This window comes from Sminthopsis crassicaudata, chromosome 1 (genome assembly GCF_048593235.1).
Source record: "Sminthopsis crassicaudata isolate SCR6 chromosome 1, ASM4859323v1, whole genome shotgun sequence".
NCBI lineage: Eukaryota > Metazoa > Chordata > Mammalia > Dasyuromorphia > Dasyuridae > Sminthopsis > Sminthopsis crassicaudata.
The window spans coordinates 397,350,890-397,372,834 of NC_133617.1; the positions used below are offsets into that span (position 1 = coordinate 397,350,890).

At 33.0% G+C, this 21,945-nt stretch overlaps 1 pseudogene; it reads right to left on the bottom strand.

Moving 5' to 3' along the window:
• Nucleotides 1–18,323: 18,323 nt before the first annotated feature.
• On the bottom strand, nt 18,324–21,537 carry LOC141549883 (15-hydroxyprostaglandin dehydrogenase [NAD(+)] pseudogene; annotated as a pseudogene).
• Nucleotides 21,538–21,945: the final 408 nt, after the last annotated feature.

Consider the following 21,945-nt stretch of genomic DNA (forward strand, 5'->3'; position numbering starts at 1 on the left):
GCCTCAACAAAAACAAAAACAAACAAAAACAAAATACACAATTCTGAGAAGTCCACAGGCTTTACCAGATTGCTCAAAAAGTCCATGAAGGTGATTAGGAACCCTTGGTCTAAGCAGGAAATCAAAACAGATTATAAAGATTATCAAAATGGGAAAAACTGTAAATTCTAAGTCATAAGACATGGATTTTGATACTCTATAGCTCTGCACATAATTTATTGTGTGACTTTGGGAAAATTCCTTACCTTCTCAGGGAAACCAGAGTCATCATCAGGAACGTGAGAGGAATGGATCTGATGATGACATTGAAGGCCATACTGGGCCAAGCCCAGGAGGAGTCAATGAATCCAGGGGCCTGTCAGTCCCCTTGGATGACTTCAGCCTTCATCTTCCCTTCTCCCCATACTCCTCAGCTCACAGAATCAGACATAAATAGCGATGGCAGGAAGAAGTAAGGATGTCCCTCGGTCATTGACCCTCTCTCATCCCACATGCACAGTCATTTGACAAGTAGTATTGATCCTTCCTAAGATCCCTTGCATCTGCCCTCATCATCTTGTGAGAGTCTCTTCACCAATCATCCCACTTCCATTCTCTCCCATCCCCAATCTCTTCTCTGAGTAATTTTCCTAATGCATTACTCTGACAAGATCAAATCATCTTCACTGTGTGGCTCCCCATTGCTTGTAAGATTAAATTCAAACTCTTTAACATGTCACTCAAAGGTTTCCACATTCTTCCTCCCAATTACTCCCCCCCCCCAATTCAATTGTATTTTATGTTCAGTTCCAAATTTTCTTCCTTCCCAAGATATACAAAATTCATTCCAAACATAAAGACATGCAAAATAAATTCCTGCATTAGTCATGTTCTGGAAAAAAAAAACAATAACAAGAAAAATAAAAAAAAGTTCCCACTTATATTTAAAAATTTTTAAATTGTTTTTTCTTTTTTAAAGAAACATATAATTGCTTGCATTTTCAATGGGGTGGATAGGAGGGAAAAGAATCAGAAACTCAATGTTTAAAAATGAATGTTAATACAAAACACTTTCTACACAAACTAAGTCTGATCTAACCAATTGGAAAAATATTAAATGCTCTTGGATAGGGCAAGCAAATATAATAAAGATGACAATACTATCTAAACTAATCTATTTATTTAGCGCTATACCAATCAAGACTCCAAAAAACTATTTTAATGACCTAGAAAAAATAACAACAAAGTTCATAAGGAAAAACAAAAGGTTAAGAATTTCAAGGGAATTAATGAAAAAAAAAATCAAATGAAGGTGGCCTAGCTGTACCAGATCTAAAATTATATTATAAAGCAGCGGTTACCAAAACCATTTGGTATTGGCTAAAAAATAGACTAGTTGATCAGTGGAATAAGTTAGGTTCAAAGGACAAAATAATCAATAACTTTAATAATCTAGTGTTTGACAAACCCAAAGACCCCAGCTTTTGGGATAAGAACTCAATGTTTGACAAAAATTGCTGGGAAAATTGGAAATTAGTATGGCAGAAACTACGCATTGACCCACACTTAACACCATACACCAAGATAAGGTCAAAATGGGTTCATGACTTTGGCATAAAGAATGAGATTATAAATAAATTAGAGGAATGTAGGATAATTTACCTCTCAGACCTGTGGAAGAGGAAGGAATTTATGTCCAAAGGAGAACTAGAGATCATTATTGAGCACAAAATAGAAAATTTTGATTACATCAAATTAAAAACAAAAATTTTGTACAAACAAAACTAATACAAATAAGATTAGAAGGGAAGTAACAAATTGGGAAAACATTTTTACAGTTAAAGGTGAAAGGCCTCATCTCGAAAATATACAGAGAATTAACTCTAATTTATAAGAAATCAAGCCATTCTCCAATTGATAAATGGTCAAAGGATATGAACAGACAATTTTCAGATGATGAAATTGAAACTATTTCCACTCATATGAAAGAGTGTTCCAAATCACTACTGATCAGAAAAATGCAAATTAAGACAACTCTGAGATACCACTATTGATCACAAAATAGAAAATTGTGATTATATCAAATTGAAAAGGTTTTGTACAAACAAAACTAATGCAGATAAGATTAGAAAGGAAACAATAAACTGGGAAAACATTTTTACAGTCAAAGGTTTTGATAAAGGCCTCATTTCCAAAATATATAGAAAATTTACTCTAATTTATAAGAAATCAAGCCATTCTCCAATTGATAAATGGTCAAAGGATATGAACAGACAATTCTCAGATGAAGAAATTGAAACTATTTCTAGCCATATGAAAAGATGCAAATTAAGACAACTCGGAGATACCACTACATATCTGTCAGATTGGCTAGAATGACAGGAAAAGATAATGCGCATTATTGGAGGGGATGTGGGAAAATTGGGACACTGATACATTGTTGGTGGAATTGTGAAAACAGCCAACTATTCTGGAGAGCAATTTGGAACTATGCTCAAAGAGTTATCAAACTGTGCATACATACCCTTTGATCCAGCAGTGTTACTACTAGGCTTATATTCCAAAGAGATTTTAAAGAAGGGAAAGGGACCTGTATGTGCAAGAATGTTTGTGGCAGCCCTCTTTGTAGTGGCCAGAAACTGGAAACTGAGTGGATGCCCATCAATTGGAGAATGGGTGAATAAATTGTGGTATATGAATGCTATGGAATATTATTGTTCTGTAAGAAATGACCAGCAGGATGAATACAGAGAGGCCTGGAGAGACTTACATGAACTGATGCTGAGTGAAATGAGCAGGACCAGGAGATCATTATATACTTCAACAACAATACTATATGAAGATATATTCTGATGGACATGGCTCTTTCCAACAATGAGATGAACCAAATCAGTTCCAATAGAGCAATAATGAAATGAACCAGCTACACCCAGCAAAAGAACTCTGGGAGATGACTATGAACCACTACATAGAATTCCTAATATTCCTATTTTTGTCTACCTGCATTTTGGATTTCCTTCACAGGCTAATTGTACACTATTTCAAAATCCGATTTTTTGTATGGCAAAATAACTGTTTGGACATGTATACATATATTGTATTTAATTTATGCTTTAACATATTTAACATGTATTGGTCAACCTTCCATCTAGGGGAGTCAGTGGGGGGAAGGAGGAGAAAAATTGGAACAAAAGGTTTGGCAATTGTCAATGCTGTAAAATTACCCATGCATATATCTGGTAAATAAAAAGTATAATTTAAAAAAATGAATGTTAAAATTGCTTTTACATAAAACTGGAAAAAATACTAAATTAAAAAGAAACATATATTAAGCTTACATGTATTGATATACATATATATATAAACTTTATACATACATATATGTATAAGAAGATAGTCACAAAATTGTTCTATTGGTTACTTCTATATTTCCTGTTTTCTTCTGTGAATTTTATTTATTTTATTTTATTTTAATTTTTTCCCCCTGAGGCTGGGGTTAAGTGACTTGCCCAGGGTCACACAGCTAGGCAATGTTAAATGTCTTAGATTAGATTTGAATTTAGGTCCTCCTGAATTCAAGGCTGGTGCTCTATCCACTGTGCCACCTCGCTGCCCGAATTTTATTTATTTTTTAAAAAAATAATTATTTTAATTTTTTCACATAATAGTATATATTTTTTTCAAATTAGAGTTTTAAAATAAATTTCAATTAACAATTTTTCCTTCCTTCCATTTACCCCTCAGCCTGCATGAACAAAAGAAAAAGAAAACCTTCTTAACAAATAAATATTGTTAAGCAAGAGAAGTTTTCTCATTGACCAAGTCTAAAAATATGTTTCACTTTGCATTTTGAGTCCATTATCTCTTTATTGGGGTTACACAGTATGCTTCATCTTTGGTCTTCTGGAATTGTTGATTTGTCATTGCACTGATAAGAATTCTCCCATCTTTGTTTTTCTTTATAATATTATTACATAAATTGTCCTAATCCGGTTTACATCACTGTTTACATTGGTTCAAATAAATTTTCTCTAGAACTGTCTATTTCATCATTATACTTATCTGCCCTAATTCTACAACAGATCACACCTCTAGTTTTTAGTTGTTTCCTCCTACAACAGAAAAGTTGCTATAAATATTTTTGCATATCTGAGTCCTTTCTTCTCTTTCTTTGATTTCTTTGAGGCATAGGCTTAGACGTGATATCACTGACTCAAAAAATATTACCAGCCTACTGAGGTTTTTCTGTGTGTATTCCAAAATGCTTTTCACAATGGTTAAAATAATTTGCAATTCCACTAAAAATGTTTTATTGGATATATTTTTCCCAGAGCTCATCAACTTTTGTTATTTTTCATTTTTTATAATGTTAAGTGACTGAGGTCAAATTTGAACTCAGGTCCTCCTGCTGTCAGGGCTGGTACTCTATATCCACTGTGCCATTTAGCTGCCCCCATTGTTATTTTTTTAAACAGAAACAAGTATTAGATTTTGTCAAAAACCTTTTCAGCCTGTATTGATATAACCATATGGTTTTTATTACTTATAGTTTGTTATGTTCAGAGTCTTCCTTATATTGAATCAACTGTGCATTCTTGGTATAAATCCAATCTAGTATATTATAATATTTAAAAAGTCAGTGTGTCTTACTTAAGACTTACTTTAAAAAATACTTACATTTTTTATATTAATGTTCATTAGGAATATTGGTGTATAGTTTCCTTTCTCTTATTTGTCTTTCCTTGTTAAATATCAAAATTATATTCACATCATAAAAAAAGATTGGAAAGATCCTTTCTTTTTTCTATTTTTTCCAGATAATTTGTTTTATGTTGAAAGTAATTATTCTCTGAGTGTTTCATAGAATTCACTTGTGAGTTCATTGACATTAGCGTGTCTTTTAAAGAGATTTTAATGACTTATTTAGTTTATTTTTTATATTGAATTATTTAAATAATCAATTTCTTCTGTTAATCTGGGTCTTTTATATTTTTGTCAATGCTTTTGTCTTCTGAATTATCAGTTTAGTTGGTATATAATTGGGTAAAATAGTTTCAGATATTTTTCTTTATTTTATCCTCATTTACCATGAATTTTCCTTTTTAAAATTTTTTTATATGAACAATTCTCTATATTTTAAAAAAATCAGATGAGGTAATTTTATTTTCTTAGTTTAAAAACAGTTCTACTTTTATTTTATCAATACATTTTTTTCTTTCAACTTTGTTAATCTTTGACCTTCAGAATTTATACTTTATTGTTTGTTTGGGTTTATTAATTTATTGTTGTTCTAGGTTTTTATTTTTAGTATCCAATTCATTGATTTGTCTCTTTTTTTGTAAATGAACATAGAGATATGCATTTTTTCTCTAAAGACTGCTTTATCTAGATTCCATTAATTTTGATTTGACATCTCAATAATGACACAGCACACTGTATACCACATAATTTTTTGTTGAAATTTTCTATTGTTTTTATGACTTGTTTGTTGATGTACCAGTTTCTTAGGATTATAATTTAATTTCTAATTAATTTTAAGTCTCTCCTTTAAAGTTCTTATATTGAATATAATGTTTACTGCATTATGATTAATTAATGATGTGCTTGCTTTTTATGCTTCTGTGTATTAACTTTTTAAAAATTGGGGGCAGCTAGGTGGTGCAGTGGATAGAGCACCAGCCTTGAATTCAGGAGGATCCGAGTTCAAATCTGGTCTCAGACACTTAACATTTCCTAGCTGTGTGATCCTGGGCAAGTCACTTAGCCTCAGCCTCAGGAAAAACAAAAAAACCAAAAAACTTTTTAAAAATTATTTTTCCAATTATATGTAAAACCATTTTTTACCTTTATCATTTTTTTTACAATTTTGAGTTTCACATTCTGTCACACTCTTTCTCACTTCCCCTCTCATTAAGAAGGCAAGCAATTTGATAAAGATTACACATATGCAGTTATGCAAAATATATTTTCAACTGAGTGGATGCTCATCAGTTGGGGAATGGCTGAATAAATCATGATATATGTATGTAATAGAATATTATTGTTTTATAAGAAATGATCACAGGATGATTTCAGAGAAGCCTGGAGAGATTTACATGAACTGAGGCAAAGTGAAATGAGCAGAACCAGGAGAACATTGTACATGGCAACATCAATATTATATGATGATCAATCCTGATGGACATGACTCTTTTCAATAATGAGAAGATTCAGGCCAATTCTAATAGACTTGTAATGGAGAAAACCATCTGCATTAGAGAGAAAACTATGGCTACTGAATGTAGATCATAACGTAGCATTTTCACCATTTTTGTTGGTGGTATTGTTTCCTTACTCGTTTGTTTGTTTTCCCCCCTCACATTTCCCCCTTTTGATCTGATTTTCCTTGTGCAGCATGATAAATATGGTTATATATATGTTTAGAAGAATTATTCATGGAGCAGCTAGATAGCACCAGCCCTGGAATCTAGAGGACCTAAATTCAAATTGAACCTCAGACGCTTATTAGCTGTGTGACCCTGGACAAGGCATTTAATCCCAATTGCCTTGCAAAAAATAAATAAATAAAAGAATTGCACATGTGGTCTAGGGGAGGGAGAGGGAGAGAGGGAGGAAATTTTGGAACACAAGGTTTTGCAAGGGAGAATATTGAAAACTGACTTTTGCATTTTTTGAAAAATAAAAAGCTATTATTATTTTTTAAAAATGATTTTTAAAAAATTTTGAAGACCAGAAAAAACATATTCCCAGATTAATCATGTTGTTAAAGAAAACACAGACAAAAAAAAGAAGAAAAAAATATTTTAAAGTAGTATGCTTGGTCTGTATTCAGATTTGATCAGTTTTTTCTCTAAAGATAGATAGCATTTTTCATCATAGATTCTTCAGAATGGTCTTGGATCTTTTTATTGCTGAGACTAAGTAAGTTGTTCACAATTGATTATTATGCAGTTTTCTGCATTTTTTATTGAGAATTTTATGTCTCAATATTTTGTTAATTGTAAAATGCTATACAGGGCTGTGATGTAAATTCCTTTTTGTTCCCATTCAGTAACGGGATCTCTTATCTCTAATTTTTATGAAATTCTATTTAGATTCTTAACTTCTTTCTTGTTAACCTTTTAGGTAAACTTTTCTAGACTGAAAAGAGATACATTAAAATCCCTCTCTATATAATTTCATTGTCAATTTCTCCCTATAATTAGATTAACTTTTAGGCCATTCAGTGCATATATATGTTAAGAAGTGATATTGAGTCATTATTTATAGTTCCCTTAAATATAATACAATTTTCCTTCTTTTTTTCATGGTTATATTTATTTATCTGAATTTATGATCACTACTCTTGCTTTTTTGAGTTGACCTAACATAGATTCTGCTTCACTAAACTGAGTGAATATTATTTATGTTTTAAATCTGTTTCTTATAAATAGCATTTCATTAGATTCTGTTTTCTAATTCATTCTGCTATTCCATTATATTTTGCAGGTGAATTTTCTTATTCATTATTATTATGATTAATGATGTATTTCTCTCCTTTCTGTCCTCTTGTACTTTTTTTCCCCTCTTTGCTCCTATCTTCCTCTCTACAAATAAGAAGATAGTAGAAGAGGACCTTGCTTAATACTTGTTATCTATAAAAGTAGTAGTCTGTTTTCTCCATTGCCACATTTGTCTTCCTGTTTCCCTTAGTCACAGGTCTTTATTTATTTATTTTTTAAATCTCCCTTCACATTCCTGTTCTGACTTTTCAGTTTGTTATGTTAATGTTTTTTTTTTAAACTTATCTCTCCTTCCCCTTTAAAAATCCTCTTCTTTTCTTTAGATTTCTCTGTTGAGTTTAATATATTTTTGTATCATGATTTGCATTTGTGTGAATGTTAATTTGTCATAGTTGATTATCACATAATCTTGTAACTGTGTACAGTGTTTTCCTGGTTCTTCTCGCTTCACTCAGTATCAATTCATTTAAGTCTTTCCAGGCTTTTCTGAAATCCAGTTAATCATTTTAGAATCATTCTTATTCACTGAAAACCTGTCAGGGGTTGTCTACTTCATATTCTGTTATAACACTGGATGATATGACACCACTGCATAAATACACACGTATATATATCCAGAGAGATGCTCATATGTAGATAAGCATCTCTGTATATACAACATGAACATACATAATATGTGCAACATACATATAACATGCATTCTATATGTAAGAGAGTTTATAGGGGAGCTCCCCAATCAATTTGAACATTTCTCTCCATCAAACAGTATGGAAATGTTCATCAGTTCCTCATTAAGAGGATGTAGACAACTCCTGACAAGTTTGAACTGTTTTTTTTTTTTTTTTGTCTGCTTGCAATATATATATATATATATATATATATTTTTTTTTATTTGTAAGCTCTGGATTTTGGCTATGAGATTCCTGGGCATTTTCATTTGGGAATTTCTTTAAGAAGGTGACTGGTGGATTCTTCCTAAAGTATAACTTTCATCAGGTCTTATCACCTTCCCCCACTAGTTGCTTACAAGATAAAATACAAACTACTTGACTTATCATTTAAAGGTTTCCATAATCTCCCTCTAATTTTCTAATTTATCTTTTTAAAAAAAGTTAAAAAGGAAACACATATATTAAATTTAAGAGTTGTAACAAAATTGTTCTATTTATATATCCTTTTATGGTTTTTTTTCCCAAAAAGTTTTCTTTTATATTCTTTTTTATAATTTACTTTTTCATCTTCACTTCATTCACTTCTCATTGTGTTTTAGGCAAATTAGAATACTAGTTGTTTTCCAGTCCTTCTCCTGTCTCCATGTATTTGCAAATGTCTTTTCTTAGACATAGAATTTACTCTCTCCTGGCAGGTCACTCCTATTCATTTAAGTTATTCATAGGCTCCTTGGTTTAGAGATGAAAGGATCTTGGAGATCCTGATTTGAAAGGTCCCTTGCCCAAGGTCACACAGTAGCTAGCAAGCCAAATCTCTGACTACTAATCAAATCTTTCTACTATGTCACATTATCTTCATACTTCTTTCAATGTTTCTAATTTCTTTAAGAAAGAATTCAGGTACCACCTCTTTTTTAGTTTTCCTAATCCACATCTCTATCTGGGTAAAAATAATCGCTCCTTTAAATTTCTTATAATATTATGTATGGCTCCCTCCTTTAATATTGTCAAGTTTTACCTTGTGTGCATACATACTTACTAGAATATAAGCTCCTTGAGAGCAGGGACGATCATTTTAATCTTGTACATGGTGGGTACTTAATAAAAGTTTGAATTGATTAGAGCTCCTTGTTTCAGTGGGAGTCCAGTTTATATTACTTCCCTTGACCTCAGTAAACTACTCATACATTTGGGCTTCTGGTCCTTGTACAGACAGGTTTTGCCTTATGAAAGTGGACGCTTCTGCAACATGATTTTTACATAATTTGAATTAGGCCCACTTTACTTAGCCTATACAACAAAGGCATACACAAAATAATAACTTTATGCAAGTCATAAAATGTACTAAAATGCAGACATATTAAATACTATACCACAATAATAACAGAATTGTGAAATAAAAAGTAAAATTGGTGATGAGGTATGCATAGCACTACACAGTAAAATTAACAAAGGTGTTGCTTCTTCCCCATCCAGTGCACTTGGCCTTTATCACATAGGTGGTTGACTTTGCAACTATTTTTTATGAAGCTATCGAGAGATGTTTGGCAATGGCTCTCTTTTTTCTTTACTTGTGCGATGATTGCAAGTGATATTATCCAATACTAATCTTTGAACTTTTTTAAAATTTTTTAAAATTAATTTTATGATTATACATTTTTTGACAGTATATATGCATGAGTAATTTTTTTATAACATTATCCCTTGTATTCATTTTTCCAGATTTTCCCCTCCCTCCCTCTACTCCCTCCCCTAGATGACAGGCAATCTCATACATTTTACATGTGTTACAGTATAACCCAGATACAATATATGTGTATAAATCCAATTTTCTTGTTGCGCATTAAGTATTGGATTCCGAAGGTATAAGTAACCTGGGTAGATAGATAGTAGTGCTAATATTTTACATTCAATTCCCAGTGTTCCTTCTCTGGGTGTAGTTGTTTCTGTCCATCATTGATCAGCTGGAAGTGAGTTGGATCTTCTCTATGTTGAAGATATCCACTTCCATCAGAATACATTTTCATACAGTATTGTTGTTGAAGTGTACAGCGATCTTCTGGTTCTGCTCATTTCACTCAGTATCATGAACTTTTAAAATTTTGAAATATTCGGATTCATACAAGAATACAAGAAAAAAATTCTCTCAAATGAAGAAATGTTTCTGCCAACTGTTTTGTTGTGAATCTTTTTAATTTGACATCAGATTCCAAAGGCCTCTTTCTTCTGCAGTCTTTGCAGCTAGCTCAATCATTTGACAGTTCTCCATGAGACTATTCCACCTCATTCTCATCCATTTCTAGCTTCAATTTTTGTGCTAATTTTTATAGTCTTATTACTCACTTTTTCAAATGTTTTATCTTTGTGAAATCCACAAAAATTGGAATGAATTTGAAAGTATATTTTTTCTAAACTCTATTCATATGTGTTTCTATTATATTTCCCCATTCTTAGCAATATTTGGATTGCATGGTAAATATTATAGATCCAGAATCTCGTAATATTAAATCTTTATCTACATCCAAACTGCTATTGTCTGGACAATAAAGTACTTCAAGTAACAGATTCACAATCACTCCCTGAATCATAGTTTGTAATAATGAAGCAGTGATAGGGGGAAGATAGACCACTATTATATTTTCATTAAAATCATCCAGATGGATTGGGTAATCTGAGGCATTATCTTAAATAAATAGAATCTTGAAATGAATGCCATTATTATAATAAAATTTCTGGACTTCAGAAATGGAACAAGTTATAGTTCAAGTATGATAAGAGTTATCCATGCCTTAAGGTTAGCAGAAATAATGTTCTGGCTTATTTCTTTTAATGTTCTGGGTTTTCTGAATGATATACAAAAATAGATTTTAATTTGCAAATCCCAGAGATGCATTCCCTCTAAGCATAAGAGTAACTCTATATGGAATGTTTTATAGATCAGCAGGATGATTTTAGAGAGGTCTGGAGAGACTTACACGAACTGATGCCGAGTGAAATGAGCAGGACATCATTGTACATGGCAATAAGATTATGTGATGATCTGCTCTGATAGATGTGGCTCTTTTCAACAATTAAGGCCAGTTACAGTAGACTTGTAATAGAGAGAGCCATCTACATTCAGAGAGAGGACTGTGGGAACTGAGTGTGGATTACAACATAGCATTCTCATCTTTTTTGTCATTTGTTTGCTTTTTTTTCCCTTTCTCATTTTTTTCCTTTTTGATCTTTCTTGTGCAGCATGATAAATGTGAAAATATGTATAGAAGAATTGCACATGTTTAACGTGTATTAAATTACTTACAATCTAGGGGAGGAGATGGGAGGAAGGGAGGGAGAAAAATTTGGAACACAATGTTTTGCAAGGGTGAATGTTGAAAACCATTTTTGCATGTATTTTGAAAATAGAAAGCTATTACTAAAAAACAAAGAAATCTACTCTTCAAAGTTTTAATTCCAGCATTTTTTTTCTTTCCCAAAGGAGATACAGATTTGAGATGGCATTCTTTAATACAATGGGCTGATTTCATTTACATTAAAGATTAACTCTGGTGAGTAGAGACCTTCATCTATCATTTTTTGTAGGCTCTTGGAGAACTTTTTTGATGCTTCAATATCTGCACAAACTCTCAAACTCTCTTGACATTTGCACGTTATGATATTCTTCACACTTTTTAGGTCATGCAAACTAGCAACTACCTTACTGTATAAAACCCATATCTCTTCAGGATACTTTAGTTTTAAATTTTCAAAAAGAATTCAACCCTTGGCTTGAATTTTCATCAAATTTAAAGAGTATTTTTCTTAGTTTGGTCTTCTGTCCACAGAGATAATAGTTTCTCCATCTCTAAAACAGTTTCTTTTCTTGTTTTTGACAGATTTAGTTAATTTCATGCAAGCACTATGTTTTTTTTGTATTTCTTTATCTGGACAGCATCTCTCACTATGGTACTTATAGTCTATACAATAAGTCTTTAGTTTATGTGCTATCAATGACAATTTTTGTCTATATGTATGTATATCTATATACATATATTATATATGAACATACATACACATATAAAGATATAGATTTTTTTTTGATGAGGCAGTAAGGATTAAATGACTTGTTCAGTGTAACACAACTAGTAACTGTAAAGCATCTAAGATTAGATTTGAAATTAGGTCCTCCTGACTCCAGAGTTGGTGCAGCTCTATACTTAGCTATACCTCCCCTTAATATTTTCTAATTACTTTTTTTTCTATTCATTTTATTTTATTTTATTATTTTTGGCAATTTATTAAAGCTTTTTATTTTCAAAACAAATGCATGGATAAGTTTTCAACATTGACCTTAGCAGAACCTCATGTTCTAAATTCCCCTCCAGCCCCTTCCCTAGATGGCAAGCAATCCAAAATATGTTAAACATGTTAAAACATATGTTAAATCAAAGCTATGTATACATATTTATTAAATTATCTTGCTGCACAAGAAAAATCAAATCAAAAAGGAAAAAAAAAGAAAGAAAACAAAATGCAAGCAAACAACAACAAAAAGAGTGAAAATGCTATATTGTGATCTACCCTTAGTTCCCATGGTTCTCTCTCTGGGTATAGATGGCTCTCTTCATCGCAAGATCATTGGAACTATCCTGAATCATCTCATTGTTGAAAAGAGCAAGATAATTGTATAAATATGTATGTATATTTTCCATGTAACATATTTCTACCATGTTTAACATATATTGAACTACTTGCCATCTAGGGGAGAGGGTGGGAGAAGGGGGAGAAAATTGGAATACAAGGGTTAATGTTGAAAAATTATCCATGCATTTATTTTGAAAAGAAAAAGCTTTAAAGAGAGAGAAAAAAAAGAAAAAAGCCACATTCACCAGAACTGATCATCATATTATCTTGTTGTTGCCATGTACAGTGATCTTCTGGTTCTGCTCACTTCATTTAGCATCAGTTCATGTAAGTCTCTCCAGACCTCTCTGAAATCATCCTGCTGATTGTTTCTTATAGAACAATAATATTCCATATGAATGTTATGGAATTGCCATAACTTATTCAGCCATTCCCCAACTGATGGGCATCGACTCAGTTTCCAGTTTCTTGCCACTACAAAGAGGGCTGCCACAAACATTTTTGCACATGTGGGTCCTTTTCCCATTTTTATGATCTCTTTGGGATAAAGACTCAGTAGAGACACTGCTGGATCAAAGGGTGTACCCAGTTTGATAACTCTTTAGGCATAGTTCTAAATTGTTCTCCAGAATGGTTGGATCAATTCACAACTCTACCAACAATGTATCAGTGTCCCAGTACCTCCAACAGTAATCATTATTTTTTTCTGTCACCTTAACCAATCTAAGAGGTGTGTAATGGAACCTCAAAGTTATCTTAATTTGCTTTTCTCTGATCAAAAGTGATTTAGAACACCTTTTCATATGACTAGAAATGGTTTCAATTTCTTCATCTGAAAATTGTCTGTTCATATCTTTTGACCATTTATCAATTAGCAAATAGCTTGGATTCTTATAAATTTGGGTCAATTCTCTACATATTTTAGAAATGAGGCGTTTAGGAGAACCCTTGAATGTAAAAATTTTTTCTCAGTTTATTGCTTTCCTTCTAATCTTGTCTGAATTAGTTTTGTTTGTTCAAAAGCTTTTCAACTTAATATAATAAAAATTATCTATTTTGTATTCAATAATGTACTCCAGTTCTTCTTGGCCACAAATTTCTTCCTGCTCCATAGATCTGAGGGGTAAACTATTCTTTGTTTTTCTAATTTGCTTATAATATCACTCTTTATGTCTAAATCATGAACCCATTTCAATCTTATCTTAGTAATATACTGTTAGGTGTGAGTCAGTGCCTAGTTTCTGCCATACTAGTTTCCAATTTTCCCAGCAATTTTTATCAAATTGTGAGTTCTTATCCAAAAGCTAGAGTCTTTGGGTTTGTCAAATACTAGATTATTATAGTCATTGATTATTTTGTCCTGTGAACCTAACCTATTCCACTGATTGACTACTCTATTTCTTTTCTAATTATTTTCATTTTCATTTCCAATTCTATTAGCTTTTGCTTATGAGATGGTTAACTTTTTCCCACAAGAGCATGTAAACTCTTTGGTTTTGGCAGAACAGCTCTTGAAAAAGAAAATTGCATAATATGACAAATGTGGAAATAATGTTTAAAAGAACTGCACATATTTAACTTAGATTACATGTTGTCTGGGGCGGGGAGTAAAGGAGATAAGGAGAAAAATTTGGAACACAAACTCTTACAAAAACAGATGTTGAAAACTATTTTTACATGTATTTGGAAAACTAAAAAATACTATTAAAAAAAGAAAAGTAAGAGAAAAGTGTGAGGTTTGGGAGCTGGACCAATAGAAGCTTTTTTGAAAGAATAGAAATAGACCAAGAAGAAAAGATAAGATTTGGAGAGGTAGAAGTTGTAGTGAAATTGGGGAAAGGCAAACAGAACTGAGGATATATATGTGGGAATAAACTAGAGGTTAGTTATTTGGTTAGCTAATGGGCTAAAACCCAAACTCTTTTTCTTCCAGTCCCCCACTAATGGATTTTAATAAAATTGTCTGAATTGCTCCACTCCTAGATTAGGGAAAAAAGTTTTTTTTAAACTTCTTTTTTTTTTTTTAAATTAATTTTATAATCATAACATTTTTGACAGTACATATGCATAGGTAATTTTTTACATTATCCCTTGTACTCCCTTCTGTTCCGAATTTTCCCCTCCTTCCTTCCACCCCCTCCCCTAGATGGCAGGCATTCCCATACATATTAAATATCTTATAGTATATCCTAGATACAATATATGTGTGCAGAACCGAATTTTTGTTGTTGTTGTTGCAAAGGAAGAACTGGATTCGGAAGGTAAAAATAACCTGGGAAGAAAAACAAAAAATGCGAACAGTTTACACTCATTTCCCAGTGTTCCTTCTCTGGGTGTAGTGATTCTGTCCATCATTGGAACTGGATTAGATCTTCTCTATGTTGAAGATATCCACATCCATCAGGATACATCCTCCTACAGTATTGTTGAAGTGTATAGTGATCTCCTAGTTCTGCTCATTTCACTCAGCATCAGTTGATTTAAGTCTCTCCAAGCCTCTCTGTATTCCTCCTGCTGGTCATTTCTTACAGAGCAATAATATTCCATAACCTTCATATACCATAATTTGCCCAACCATTCTCCAATTGATGGACATCTATTCATTTTCCAGTTTCTAGCCACTACAAAAAGGGCTGCCACAAACATTTTGACACATACAGGTCCCTAGGGAAAGAAATTTTAAGGAAGGTAGTCTTGTCTGTTTTAGCCCATGGGCAATCTTTCAGAAGTTCATTGTGGCAGAGGTGGGAGTTGGAGCAGCATAGCTGCTGTTACTCCATGCCTTATCAGCCCAAGCAACCCTTCTCTCTCAGTTCTGTCCTTGAGGTCTTCACTTCCACCCTTCCCATTCTATAGAGCCCAAAGTTTCCCTTTCTCCAAATCCATTTAACTTCTACTTGCTAAGTCAAGAGTTAAGCTTCTCCCTCTGAGTCTGTCTCCTTGACTCAGTGTATTGACTTAAATTTTTTTTTTATTTTTATTGATACCTTCTGTCTTTTTTGTTGTTAATTTTCAATAGTATTTTATTTTCCAAATATATATAAAGATAGTTTTCAATATTCATTTTTGTAAGACTTATTGTGTTCCAAATTTTTATCTCTCCCTTATTTATCTCTACCCTCATCAAGACAGCAAGTAATCTGATATAGGTTAAATACATACAATTCTTTTCAACATATTTCTATATTTGTCATGCATGTGAAGAAAAATCAGACCTAAAGGGAAAAAACCACAAGAAGGAAAACAAGTAAACACAAAGTAAAAATGCTACACTTCAATCCATAATCTATCTCCACAATTCTCTCTCTAATGCCTTCTGTTTTTACATTAATTAAATTTGTCTGTATCTTTCCCCTTCCTTCTTCCAGAGAACCTTCCCTTATAACAAAAAACTTTTTAAAAGAAAATGAAAACAAAAAATCAACAAAATCAATTGATACATGGAAAAAAACCTGACATCATTTGCAATGTTTCACACTGTTAATGGATCCCTGAATTTGTCTTCTTTGGTTGCCATATTTTCCAAACACACTGGATTGGGAGTATGCAGATGACCGTAAATGTGTCAAAGATAAAGCCTCTTATTAGAGGCTAACTTAATATGTTGTTTTGCATCATTACCTGCACTTCCTTTGTGTCCTTGGGGGTTAAGCATGGCTCTACCTGAAATTTAACATTTCCTTTGATTATGAATTTTTTAAAATTCCAAAAAGGGAGCCAAACTTTTTGTTCAGTCCTACAAGAAAGAGAAAGGCCTGGGGGATGCTTCAGTTTCAGAGACATGATCCAATCTGTTTTAGAAATATCCAATTTTTGATTATGTGGAGAATGGGCTGGAAAGGGGAGAGAATGGAAGTAGAGAGACACATTAGGAGACTATGATAATCCAAGCAAAAACTGATGGGAGTCTGAATTGGGATGGTTCAAAGAGAAAGAGAAAAATTAGAGAAATGTGGTTCTAGAACTGATGCTTGACCAGTCATTGAATAAGGTGTGTGTGGGGTGGTGGAGAGCTCAATGTCTCTTCAGGTTTGCATTTCAGGAGGCCTGGAAGTATGTTGGTGCCCACTATAGAAATTGAGAATTTAAGAAGAGGAAAGGTTTGGGAGGGGGATAATGATTTCCATTTTGGACATATCCAATTTGAATTGCCTACAGAAAATCCAATTGTGGATGGCCAATAAACAGCTGGTGGGACCAGATTGGCTGAAAATTTGGGATTTATTTACATAGAATTCATAGCCAAATTTAAACAAAAACTATTATTAATTAATAAGATGCAGGCTCTCTCCAAGGATGAGGAAATAATGAATACAATGCCATTCATAATCTTAAACAAGAACTTATTGATTGCTTCTTGGCTAGACAGGGCCAAGAACAATAAAAAAGGTTCCTGCCAAAGAATACGATATTTCTCAGTTATGACTGTGAAGCTCTACATCAGGTTATACTAAGCATGGCATAAGAATTCTCAAGAGTACCAAGTCAGAATGAGCCAAAGCTGGCAATTTATTCTAAGTACAACAAAAAGGGTTTTAAAAAAGACAAACTGGGGGGCAGCTAGGTGGCGCAGTGGATAGAGCACCAGCCCTGAATTCAGGAGGACCCGAGTTCAAATCTGGTCTCAGACACTTAACACTTCCTAGCTGTGTGACCCTGGGCAAGTCACTTAACCCCAGCCTCAGAAAAATAAATAAATGAATAAATGAATAAATAAAAATAAATAAAAAAGATAAGTTGGAAACAAAACAATCAAAACTGCAGAAATTATATTGACTAAACTTGACTCCAAATCAAGTTTATGAAACTCCATACTTTCCTCTATTCCTTTGCAAAAATAGAGGAACCATCAGTGTGGAATACTGCATATGTCACACTTCTTTGGATATATTGGTTAGGTTTTTCCTTTTTTTTTGCTTGTAAAAATTTTATTATTATAAAGTATGGCTCTTCAGAAGGGGAATAAGGAAGCAGAATAATGTGGTGGGAAGTTGAGGTAATCTAAAAAACAAAAGCTATCCAAAAAAACTGTATTTAAAATTACGTTGGAGGTAAGAGAAAGATAAAAGAAGAAATGACTTCTGTTTTACTGGATAGAATAAGAAGAATAGATGGTAACAAAAAATTAAACTACTTAACTCTTACTTTGCTTCTATTTTCTTTCCTCTTGCTGAGACAATTGGGGTTAAGTGACTTGCTCAGTCACACAGCTAAGAAGTGTGAAGTGTCTGAGGCCAGAGTTAAATAAACTCAGGTTCTCCTGAATTCAAGGTTGGTGCTCTATTCTCTGCCTAGCTGCCCCTTTGCTTCTATTTTCTCTTCAAAAAATGATCTTTGGATTGGGAAGGATAGAACAAACACCATTAGCAAGGATTGGGAACCCAAAGTAGGTAAAGGGACTGGCTGAATATAGCTGAATTCAATGAGGTTAGTCAACAAGTCAGTCAATAAACATTTATTAAGTGCCTACTACAAGCCAGGCATTGTGCTAAGTGATAGAGATAGGAATATTAAAAAGAAAGATAGGCCTTTCTTGAAAGAAATTCTTTTTTTTTAAATTCCATTAAACTTTATTTAAAATTTACATCTTTAATCCACTTCAGCTTTTAATGTTCACTTAGCAACAAAAGAAAAATCTAAATACTTAAGACAAATGAACAAATTTCCATTTTGATCTTCTCCCAGTCTAACCTATATAGTCAGGTTAGTTACAAAAGAGAAAAAAAAATAGGTTGCTTGGATCCTTTGTAACTTGGAAATAGGAAGAGAATCTGAGAATTTGGAAGTCCTGTATTCACAGAAGAAAAGAGAAACAGGAGAAGCACCTATCTATATTGGAATCATCACTGGTGATATAAAAATAAGAGGCAACTGTGTTTAGAATATACAAGTTGGGATTTTCCCAACATAGTAAGCTATTTCTTTCCCCTATTCATAGGCTCATGTAGTATATATCATGTTGTAGGATTTATGAACACTATTTACATACTTTTTGAAAGTTGAACAGACTTTTAAAAAAATATGTACACTCACATTTTTATTTGGTGCTGCTCAAATATTGCTTCTTAATACCTGCTATGGATAATTCTTTGTCTTGAAAGAGAGTATTTTCATCACAGAACATATTTTCTGAGAGCTGCCGGGATCCAGGGTAGGTGGTCTAATTACTATACACACATTTCAAAATAGGACTTCATGTCACAGTGAGAAAATGAAAAAGGACAAAAAGAAAATATGGTTTACAATAGTGACATTCAATGCATGTTTAGAAAGGTCTATACCTAGATATGACATAGCTTATTCCCAATTTATCTCCAGCAAATTGAATCTTCTTCCACTGGAGTTCTGCATTGCTGAAACTGTCTGTCCCAACAGCTTCAAGAGTTCCACAAAATAGCAGAAATTTAACTACAGAGAATTTTAGTCAGTAACATATATGGGACCCTATGGATGAAAACCCTCCTAATCTTTATCTGCTCTCCTTTAGGAGGTACATCAGTTACTTGCTTCACAGTCCAGAGAACCTGACTCAGATTAGGAGACCTATAATTCAGCAGGCAAAGTAAATTCACGGACTTCCAGACTTCAGTGACTAAGTTAGGAATCTTGGGCTTTTACCATTGAGTGGTAGTGGAGTATGGATTACTTTAACTTAATGCAGCAGAAAACATTTTTGTACACCTCAGGTAAGGTAGCTAGTTTTTTCCTTTACTGGCCCTGGAGAGTGTAGTTATGCTAGTAACAAAAGGGACACTATTTCATGGCAGTTTTTATTATTGTATCTTGTAGCTTTGCTATAGTTGTTGCCAAATCAGTTCCCAAATAGTGAAACAAATTATTAATCATCCAATTTGAGAGTAATTAGTAATATTTTAGAGATCTAAATCAAATGATTTCAATGAAAGCCAGGCAATTTTGAAATCCATGAAATTGTTAACATGAAAATTGAATCTGAAATACATATTTCAGTTATACTTTAAAAAAATAAAATAGTATATAAATTAATTTTTTTGGGGGGGAAAGGTTCTTTGTTATTATTTTTGCTTCATGTCACTTCTAAAAATTGAATTGCCAATACTAAAAGCACTGCCACTAAAATCTAATATTAAAGCTTCTGAAGTTAAAATTCAGAATTTTGAATTCAAGTAGACTAATCAATAAGAAACTAAAAGTTGTGACTGACAAATGGGAAGGCTGTGTATCTCCTAAGACAGGAATCTGAGCTATTTTAGTCAATAACTTTAGTCCTCTCTGTAGTAAGTATATGGACTGTATTTGATTCTTCTACTTCTTATTACAAAGGGATGCTGTCACAATAAATACACTCAAAATTTTAAGAATAGGAGTTACTCAGATCAAAGAGTATATATTAAGTATTAAAAGTATTATGATTGAGCATTTGCTATTTCATGTAGCTTTATTCATTTAAACCAATTATGAACACAAATACAATTGTTTATAACATATCTCTATCTACCTTGAAAGAGCAATTCAAGTATTGAAAAAAAATAAAAAAAACATGATGGACCTCAAAAAATGTATCATTTGTACACTAATGATTTAATTAGACTTTTAAAAATGCGGACTAGTATTTCAACACCATTCTGCATTTCTCATAGCTTAGGTTTTCATGTCCATCCTATGGTTCATGCTATGTATCAGAATTACTTTAACTATTAATCACAAGTTTAATATACCACAAGGAAAAATGGCATTAACCTTTTCCCATACAAATACATTTATTCTTCACTATAAATTTTCTCATGAAAGGACTTAAACTTTAAAACAGACACCTTTTATACTATGATTTAAAATCTTTAAAACAGATAGCGTCTATGAATCAAATCCAAAAATGTGTGTATCCATCAACTGTATTTCTATTCAAATGTTGGCAATTCATGAAATGTTTACTGAGTTTTAGATTGAATTGCATCGTAGTTTTGAAAGTGAATTCCCTGAGATGTTGTGATCTTCATAATTGCGCCATTTAAAGTGTCATCTTCTATAATGGTCATCAATCCTTTGGCAATGATTGATGTGTCTAATATTCCATAAATTTTCATCATATCTTTGATACAATCCTTGTATTCAAAATATTGTCCCATGTTTTCTTCTTTTTCAATGGACTGGAGGATTGGTGTATTAACAAAACCCGGACAAATGGCATTTAATCTCACTCCAGTCTTCATATTGTGAGCTGCAATAGCAGCAGATTGTGTAAATCCAATTATTCCATGCTTGGAAGCACAGTATACTGGCTGATGTTCAGCAGGCATAAGTCCTGCCAGAGATGACATGTTAATAATGACTCCTCCATCCCCTCCATTTTGTTTGCTCATATAGTCTAGTCCAAGATAAGTTCCACTAATCACAGAGACCAAATTAATCTGGACAGTTTTTTCCCAGTGTTTTTCATTATTCACTCCGGCATTATTGACCAAAATATCCAATCTTCCAAAATGCTGAACTACTTTTCGAAAAGTATCTCTCAGTTGTTCCCGATCTGCTACATCACACTGAAGGAACAGCGTCTTTTTAGGTTCGAACTGTTCGTCCAGGGCGGCTTTGCATTTTTCACCTTCTTCCAGATTGAGATCCACTAGGGCTACCTTAGCTCCTTTGTGCAGAAGCTCCTCAACGAAGGCTCTGCCTATGCCCTGCGCAGCCCCCGTCACCAGCGCCACTTTGCCATTCAGGTGCATGATGCCCGGCTTCCCTGCAGAGCTTTTTGAGCGTGCGCTCGATGGGCAAACTCGGAATCTTCTTCCTTTTTTAAAGCTTTTTATTTTCAAAACACATGCATAGTTTTCAACATTCACCCTTGCAAAACCTTGCGTTCCAAATTTTTCCCTTCCTTCTCCTCATTCCCACCTCTAGATAGATGGCAAGTAATCCAAAATATGTTAAACATGTGCAATTCTTCTATACATATTTCCACAAATATCATACTGCACAAGAAAAATCAAATCAAGAAGGAAAAACATAAGAAAGAAAACAAAATGCAAGCAAACAACAAAAAATGTGAAAATGCCATGTTGTGATGATCCACATTCAGGCACAGCCCTGTCTGGGTGCAGATTGTTCTCTTCATCACAACACCCTTGTTTGAATTAGCTCCTTGTTGAGGAAAGCCATGTCCATCAGAACTGATCATCTATTCTATGATATTG